This window comes from Lepisosteus platostomus, chromosome 6, assembly GCF_059453375.1.
Source record: "Lepisosteus platostomus isolate fLepPlt1 chromosome 6, fLepPlt1.hap1, whole genome shotgun sequence".
NCBI lineage: Eukaryota > Metazoa > Chordata > Actinopteri > Semionotiformes > Lepisosteidae > Lepisosteus > Lepisosteus platostomus.
The window spans coordinates 1772330-1780779 of NC_142616.1; the positions used below are offsets into that span (position 1 = coordinate 1772330).

Here is an 8450-nt window from a genome sequence, read left to right on the forward strand (position 1 = left end):
CTGCCGGATTTCTCCCAGCTCCAAACCACTCGGGACTGCTGGTCTGGCCAGGGCTGCGGCGTAGCTGTGCAGGAGGGGCTCGGTCCGGCTCTGTTGTTGTGCTGGGTGGGGAGGGGTTGTGGTTCTGGTCCGGTTCAGCTGCTGGTCTGGGTGAGGGGCATGGGATGGGGCGCTGGTTCTGGTCCTGTTCGGTCGTTGGTCTGGGTTGGAGGGCTGTAGGGTGGTGCTGGTTCTGTTCTTTGTGGGTTGAGTTGGTCTGGGTTGGGGGTGTGGGTGCTGGGGCGTTCCTCTGGTAGTCCTCCTGTTTCTCTCTGGGATGGTGTTTGGGTGTCTGCCCAGTGTGGTGTCTTTCAGAGTTTTTGTGAAGAGTCCAATGGTCTGTTTTTTGAGGTGTTTATGGTCGTGTAGATGCTGTGGTCCAAGGGTGGAGTGATGGGCCAGATAGACGTTTGGGAGCAGGGCGCAGCACCGTGAGATCTCGGCATTGATTCTCTGGATGGTGTGGTGCTGCTCGTCCTGTCTCGGCAGCAGGGTGGAGATGACAATTCGGGCGCGAGGGAACTCCTGTATGGCCCTCTCTGCCACTCTCCTGATGGACTGGGCCACCTGCTCCCTCTGGGTCCTCAAGTCGTTGGTGCCGGTGTGGATGATGATGTGCTGAGGGGCTCCCAGTACCGACCTGGACAGCAGCTGCAGGGCCTTCTCTGTCGTCGGACACCAGAGCTTTGCTGTTTGTAATCCCGGGAAGAGCCTGTGCTCATCGATGTACCTCCCGTTGGAGTCGATGAGAAGGGCTACTTCCATGCGTCTGCCTCTGGTGTCCAGTCTGCTGGAGGGGCGCTGTGCTGCCGGGCGGGGGGCTGCTTGGGGGGGTGCAGTGTGTGAGGTGGAGGAGTTGGGTGGGGCCGGGTGTGTGTGTGGGTCACCCTGAGTGTTCGGCAAGGTGGATGTGCTTTTGGGCAGTAGAGTTGTGAGGGGATTTGGGGTGCCGGGGGGTGCAGTGGGTGTGGTGTTTGCTACGGTGGGGGTACTGGGTAAGTGGGAGTTGGTGGTGGGGGTTGTAGGGGTGTCAGGTTGTGTGGAGGTGGGTGTGTCTTTGCGGGTTGGTGGTGGGTGTTGTGAGTTGTGTGTTCTGGGTCTCAGGGCTGTTCTGTTGCAGTCAGGGCTGCAGTGGGAAGTAGTGAGTTTCCTCAGCTGGTCTTTGAGAGTCTTGCTTGTCCTCTCCGCGAGCTGCAGCTCCTCTCTCAGCTCTGCTACTTCCGACTGCAGCTTACTGTTGTCCCGCAGCAGCTCCTCCATCTGTGCCCTGAGCTGTTTGTTGGAGGTTTTACATTCATTCCTGTGTTTGTTAACCTCGTCTCTTAGCTGTTGTGCTGTCTGCCCCTCTGTGAGTCTCCCCAGCATCAGCTCCTTGAACTCAGTGAAGTCCAGCTCCAGAGCAGAGAGTTTCTCTCTCAGGAGGCGCACTGTGCTGTGGTCACAGGGGGGTTGGTGTGGGCTGTGTGTGTCCAGGTGGTGTGTTTCCGTGTTGCCGAGGGCTACACTTTTGCTGGGCTGTTCTGTGGCTGAGGCTGTGTTTGTGGGCTCCGAGTCAGGTGGAGCTGAACTCTCCGGTGTGGCGGGCATCAGGCTGCTGGGTCTCTCTCCTGTTTCTGGGGGAGGTTTCTCCAGGTCGGCCTGTGTTTTAAGGTCTGTGAACTTTTCCTCGAAAAGCTCCAGAGCGGCCTCACTGCCCTGTATCATCACTGTACCATTGTGGTAGGTGTTGACAGTCAGGACAGTGTCTTCTACCTCGCTGTCGCCCCCTATGGAGATTTGCCTGCCTTTGCTGATGCCCCTTCTGGTGGTGTTTGTATAATTCTTACACACAGCTGTGTGCCAGGCATTTGGATGCTCAGTAAAAAAGAGCAGGTTGGTTTTTATGTGCTTTTCTCCTGCCTGGCAGTAGTCAGCAATGAGGGTCTCTGGGTTTTCTTTCATCCAGGAGTCTTTGTACTGTTTCCTGGTCTTAACGGTTTTCACGTCCTCAGGGTACTGGAGTACTGTGCTGAGGGGGCAGGGCTGGTCCAGTGGGGCTGTGTTCTGCTCTGTACTCATCTTGCTCTTTTAAATACAATGGGCCCAGGTGAGAAGAGCAAACAGACGGCCTGGCTCGGGCGTTTTGAATACAATCAGCCCCCTGTTGCTTGGGAACAGGTTCTTCAACTTTGGCCTTTTGAGTGTAGTGGGCCCAAGTGGTATTTTGTTTAATTTAAACTTTAAGGTACCTTTTTCTAAAGACTTTTTAAACTTTTATCTAGCAAAGCAGTTCAATTTTTTTTAGAGGCTTCTTCAAGAAAGGAGAAGAAAGAACAGGGCTTACCAGGTGTTTTTCGTGTTGATGGCTGAGTTCTTGGCTTCTCTTGATGCTGCTTGTATTTTCCCTTTCCTTCTTGTTTCCTTTGGTGTACTTTTTCTCTTTCTTTCTTTCTTTCTTGTCTTCTTATTCTTATATCCTTGTTTTAATGATTCCTTTTCTGTTTGTTCCTCTTCATCTCTTGGGGATTTTTCTTTTTGGAGTTTTTCCTCAGGTCCTTTATCCTCAGGTGTAGCTGTGTCTTATAGTTGATCTTCAGTTTTTTAGATGTTTGCTTTGTTGATTTTTTTTTTCCAATGGCAAATTTACTTTACTTCTGTAGTTTTCTTTAGTTTTGTTTGATGTTGCCTTATTCCTAGACTATTTGTTCAGTTCCAGAAAACAATAAAATCTCAAAGAAATTAGGAGCTCATCTTCTGTGCTGCCTCTCTCTCTCTCTCACTCCCTCTCCCCACACTGCCCTCTCACTCCCTCTCCCCACACTGTGTCTCCCTCTCTCTCTCCCAGCCCACACCACGTCTGTGTCTGTGTCTCCCTCTCTCTCTCCCAGCCCACACCACGTCTGTGTCTGTGTCTCCCTCTCTCTCTCCCAGCCCACACCACGTCTGTGTCTGTGTCTCCCTCTCTCTCCCAGCCCACACCACGTCTGTGTCTGTGTCTCCCTCTCTCTCTCCCAGCCCACACCACGTCTGTGTCTGTGTCTCCCTCTCTCTCTCCCAGCCCACACCACGTCTGTGTCTGTGTCTCCCTCTCTCTCCCCCAGCCCACACCACGTCTGTGTCTGTGTCTCCCTCTCTCTCCCAGCCCACACCACGTCTGTGTCTGTGTCTCCCTCTCTCTCTCCCAGCCCACACCACGTCTGTGTCTGTGTCTCTCTCTCTCTCTCAGCCCACACCACGTCTGTGTCTGTGTCTCCCTCTCTCCCAGCCCACACCACGTCTGTGTCTGTGTCTCCCTCTCTCTCCCAGCCCACACCACGTCTGTGTCTGTGTCTCCCTCTCTCTCCCAGCCCACACCACGTCTGTGTCTGTGTCTCCCTCTCTCTCCCAGCCCACACCACGTCTGTGTCTGTGTCTCCCTCTCTCTCTCCCAGCCCACACCACGTCTGTGTCTGTGTCTCCCTCTCTCTCTCCCAGCCCACACCACGTCTGTGTGCGTCTCCCTCTCTCTCTCCCAGCCCACACCACGTCTGTGTGCGTCTCCCTCTCTCTCTCCCAGCCCACACCACGTCTGTGTCTGTGTCTCCCTCTCTCTCCCAGCCCACACCACGTCTGTGTCTGTGTCTCCCTCTCTCTCCCAGCCCACACCACGTCTGTGTCTGTGTCTCCCTCTCTCTCCCCCAGCCCACACCACGTCTGTGTCTGTGTCTCCCTCTCTCTCTCCCAGCCCACACCACGTCTGTGTCTGTGTCTCCCTCTCTCTCTCCCAGCCCACACCACGTCTGTGTCTGTGTCTCCCTCTCTCTCCCCCAGCCCACACCACGTCTGTGTCTGTGTCTCCCTCTCTCTCTCCCAGCCCACACCACGTCTGTGTCTGTGTCTCCCTCTCTCTCCCAGCCCACACCACGTCTGTGTCTGTGTCTCCCTCTCTCTCCCAGCCCACACCACGTCTGTGTCTGTGTCTCCCTCTCTCTCTCCCAGCCCACACCACGTCTGTGTCTGTGTCTCCCTCTCTCTCCCCCAGCCCACACCACGTCTGTGTCTGTGTCTCCCTTTCTCTCTCCCAGCCCACACCACGTCTGTGTCTGTGTCTCCCTCTCTCTCCCCCAGCCCACACCACGTCTGTGTCTGTGTCTCCCTCTCTCTCTCCCAGCCCACACCACGTCTGTGTCTGTGTCTCCCTCTCTCTCCCAGCCCACACCACGTCTGTGTCTGTGTCTCCCTCTCTCTCCCCCAGCCCACACCACGTCTGTGTCTGTGTCTCCCTCTCTCTCCCCCAGCCCACACCACGTCTGTGTCTGTGTCTCCCTCTCTCCCAGCCCACACCACGTCTGTGTCTGTGTCTCCCTCTCTCTCCCAGCCCACACCACGTCTGTGTCTGTGTCTCCCTCTCTCTCTCCCAGCCCACACCACGTCTGTGTCTGTGTCTCCCTCTCTCTCTCCCAGCCCACACCACGTCTGTGTCTGTGTCTCCCTCTCTCTCTCCCAGCCCACACCACGTCTGTGTCTGTGTCTCCCTCTCTCTCCCAGCCCACACCACGTCTGTGTCTGTGTCTCCCTCTCTCTCTCCCAGCCCACACCACGTCTGTGTCTGTGTCTCCCTCTCTCTCTCCCAGCCCACACCACGTCTGTGTCTGTGTCTCCCTCTCTCTCTCCCCCAGCCCACACCACGTCTGTGTCTGTGTCTCCCTCTCTCTCCCAGCCCACACCACGTCTGTGTCTGTGTCTCCCTCTCTCTCCCAGCCCACACCACGTCTGTGTCTGTGTCTCCCTCTCTCTCTCCCAGCCCACACCACGTCTGTGTCTGTGTCTCCCTCTCTCTCTCCCAGCCCACACCACGTCTGTGTCTGTGTCTCCCTCTCTCTCTCCCAGCCCACACCACGTCTGTGTCTGTGTCTCCCTCTCTCCCCCAGCCCACACCACGTCTGTGTCTGTGTCTCCCTCTCTCTCCCAGCCCACACCACGTCTGTGTCTGTGTCTCTCTCTCTCTCCCCCAGCCCACACCACGTCTGTGTCTGTGTCTCCCTCTCTCTCTCCCAGCCCACACCACGTCTGTGTCTGTGTCTCCCTCTCTCTCCCCCAGCCCACACCACGTCTGTGTCTGTGTCTCCCTCTCTCCCAGCCCACACCACGTCTGTGTCTGTGTCTCCCTCTCTCTCCCCCAGCCCACACCACGTCTGTGTCTGTGTCTCCCTCTCTCTCTCCCAGCCCACACCACGTCTGTGTCTGTGTCTCCCTCTCTCTCCCAGCCCACACCACGTCTGTGTCTGTGTCTCCCTCTCTCTCCCCCAGCCCACACCACGTCTGTGTCTGTGTCTCCCTCTCTCTCCCAGCTCACACCACGTCTGTGTCTGTGTCTCCCTCTCTCTCCCAGCCCACACCACGTCTGTGTCTCCCTCTCTCTCCCAGCCCACACCACGTCTGTGTCTGTGTCTCCCTCTCTCTCCCCCAGCCCACACCACGTCTGTGTCTGTGTCTCCCTCTCTCTCTCCCAGCCCACACCACGTCTGTGTCTGTGTCTCCCTCTCTCTCCCAGCCCACACCACGTCTGTGTCTGTGTCTCCCTCTCTCTCCCCCAGCCCACACCACGTCTGTGTCTGTGTCTCCCTCTCTCTCTCCCAGCCCACACCACGTCTGTGTCTGTGTCTCCCTCTCTCTCCCAGCCCACACCACGTCTGTGTCTGTGTCTCCCTCTCTCTCTCCCAGCCCACACCACGTCTGTGTCTGTGTCTCCCTCTCTCTCCCCCAGCCCACACCACGTCTGTGTCTGTGTCTCCCTCTCTCTCCCCCAGCCCACACCACGTCTGTGTCTGTGTCTCCCTCTCTCTCTCCCAGCCCACACCACGTCTGTGTCTGTGTCTCCCTCTCTCTCCCAGCCCACACCACGTCTGTGTCTGTGTCTCCCTCTCTCTCTCCCAGCCCACACCACGTCTGTGTCTCCCTCTCTCTCTCCCAGCCCACACCACGTCTGTGTCTGTGTCTCCCTCTCTCTCTCCCAGCCCACACCACGTCTGTGTCTGTGTCTCCCTCTCTCTCCCAGCCCACACCACGTCTGTGTCTGTGTCTCCCTCTCTCTCCCAGCCCACACCACGTCTGTGTCTGTCTCCCTCTCTCTCCCCCAGCCCACACCACGTCTGTGTCTGTGTCTCCCTCTCTCTCTCCCAGCCCACACCACGTCTGTGTCTGTGTCTCCCTCTCTCTCTCCCAGCCCACACCACGTCTGTGTCTGTGTCTCCCTCTCTCTCCCCCAGCCCACACCACGTCTGTGTCTCTCTCTCTCTCCCAGCCCACACCACGTCTGTGTCTGTGTCTCCCTCTCTCTCTCCCAGCCCACACCACGTCTGTGTCTGTGTCTCCCTCTCTCTCCCAGCCCACACCACGTCTGTGTCTGTGTCTCCCTCTCTCTCCCAGCCCACACCACGTCTGTGTCTGTGTCTCCCTCTCTCTCCCAGCCCACACCACGTCTGTGTCTGTGTCTCTCTCTCTCTCCCCCAGCCCACACCACGTCTGTGTCTGTGTCTCCCTCTCTCTCCCCCAGCCCACACCACGTCTGTGTCTGTGTCTCCCTCTCTCTCCCCCAGCCCACACCACGTCTGTGTCTGTGTCTCCCTCTCTCTCCCAGCCCACACCACGTCTGTGTCTGTGTCTCCCTCTCTCTCCCAGCCCACACCACGTCTGTGTCTGTGTCTCCCTCTCCCCCAGCCCACACCACGTCTGTGTCTGTGTCTCCCTCTCTCTCCCAGCCCACACCACGTCTGTGTCTGTGTCTCCCTCTCTCTCTCCCAGCCCACACCACATCTGTGTCTGTGTCTCCCTCTCTCTCCCAGCCCACACCACGTCTGTGTCTGTGTCTCTCTCTCTCTCCCCCAGCCCACACCACGTCTGTGTCTGTGTCTCCCTCTCTCTCCCCCAGCCCACACCACGTCTGTGTCTGTGTCTCCCTCTCTCTCCCCCAGCCCACACCACGTCTGTGTCTGTGTCTCCCTCTCTCTCTCCCAGCCCACACCACGTCTGTGTCTGTGTCTCCCTCTCTCTCCCAGCTCACACCACGTCTGTGTCTGTGTCTCCCTCTCTCTCTCCCAGCCCACACCACGTCTGTGTCTGTGTCTCCCTCTCTCTCTCCCAGCCCACACCACGTCTGTGTCTGTGTCTCCCTCTCTCTCCCAGCCCACACCACGTCTGTGTCTGTGTCTCCCTCTCTCTCTCCCAGCCCACACCACGTCTGTGTCTGTGTCTCCCTCTCTCTCCCCCAGCCCACACCACGTCTGTGTCTGTGTCTCCCTCTCTCTCCCCCAGCCCACACCACGTCTGTGTCTGTGTCTCCCTCTCTCTCTCCCAGCCCACACCACGTCTGTGTCTGTGTCTCCCTCTCTCTCCCAGCTCACACCACGTCTGTGTCTGTGTCTCCCTCTCTCTCCCCCAGCCCACACCACGTCTGTGTCTGTGTCTCCCTCTCTCTCCCCCAGCCCACACCACGTCTGTGTCTGTGTCTCCCTCTCTCCCCCAGCCCACACCACGTCTGTGTCTGTGTCTCCCTCTCTCTCTCTCCCAGCCCACACCACGTCTGTGTCTGTGTCTCCCTCTCTCTCTCCCAGCCCACACCACGTCTGTGTCTGTGTCTCCCTCTCTCTCCCAGCCCACACCACGTCTGTGTCTGTGTCTCCCTCTCTCTCCCAGCCCACACCACGTCTGTGTCTGTGTCTCCCTCTCTCTCCCAGCCCACACCACGTCTGTGTCTGTGTCTCCCTCTCTCTCTCCCAGCCCACACCACGTCTGTGTCTGTGTCTCCCTCTCTCTCCCCCAGCCCACACCACGTCTGTGTCTGTGTCTCCCTCTCTCTCTCCCAGCCCACACCACGTCTGTGTCTGTGTCTCCCTCTCTCTCTCTCAGCCCACACCACGTCTGTGTCTGTGTCTCCCTCTCTCTCCCCCAGCCCACACCACGTCTGTGTCTGTGTCTCCCTCTCTCCCAGCCCACACCACGTCTGTGTCTGTGTCTCCCTCTCTCCCAGCCCACACCACGTCTGTGTCTGTGTCTCCCTCTCTCTCTCCCAGCCCACACCACGTCTGTGTCTGTGTCTCCCTCTCTCTCTCCCAGCCCACACCACGTCTGTGTCTGTGTCTCCCTCTCTCTCTCCCAGCCCACACCACGTCTGTGTCTGTGTCTCCCTCTCTCTCCCAGCCCACACCACGTCTGTGTCTGTGTCTCCCTCTCTCTCTCCCAGCCCACACCACGTCTGTGTCTGTGTCTCCCTCTCTCTCTCCCAGCCCACACCACGTCTGTGTCTGTGTCTCCCTCTCTCTCCCAGCCCACACCACGTCTGTGTCTGTGTCTCCCTCTCTCTCCCAGCCCACACCACGTCTGTGTCTGTGTCTCCCTCTCTCTCTCCCAGCCCACACCACGTCTGTGTCTGTGTCTCCCTCTCTCTCTCCCAG

General features: G+C 58.2%; 1 long non-coding RNA gene across 1 annotated transcript in view; it reads left to right on the forward strand.

Moving 5' to 3' along the window:
• The window catches only part of LOC148659560 (uncharacterized), a 63219-nt gene that overhangs the window by 38513 nt on the left and 16256 nt on the right, over positions 1–8450 (forward strand). The gene's annotated exons all lie outside the window — the stretch shown is intronic.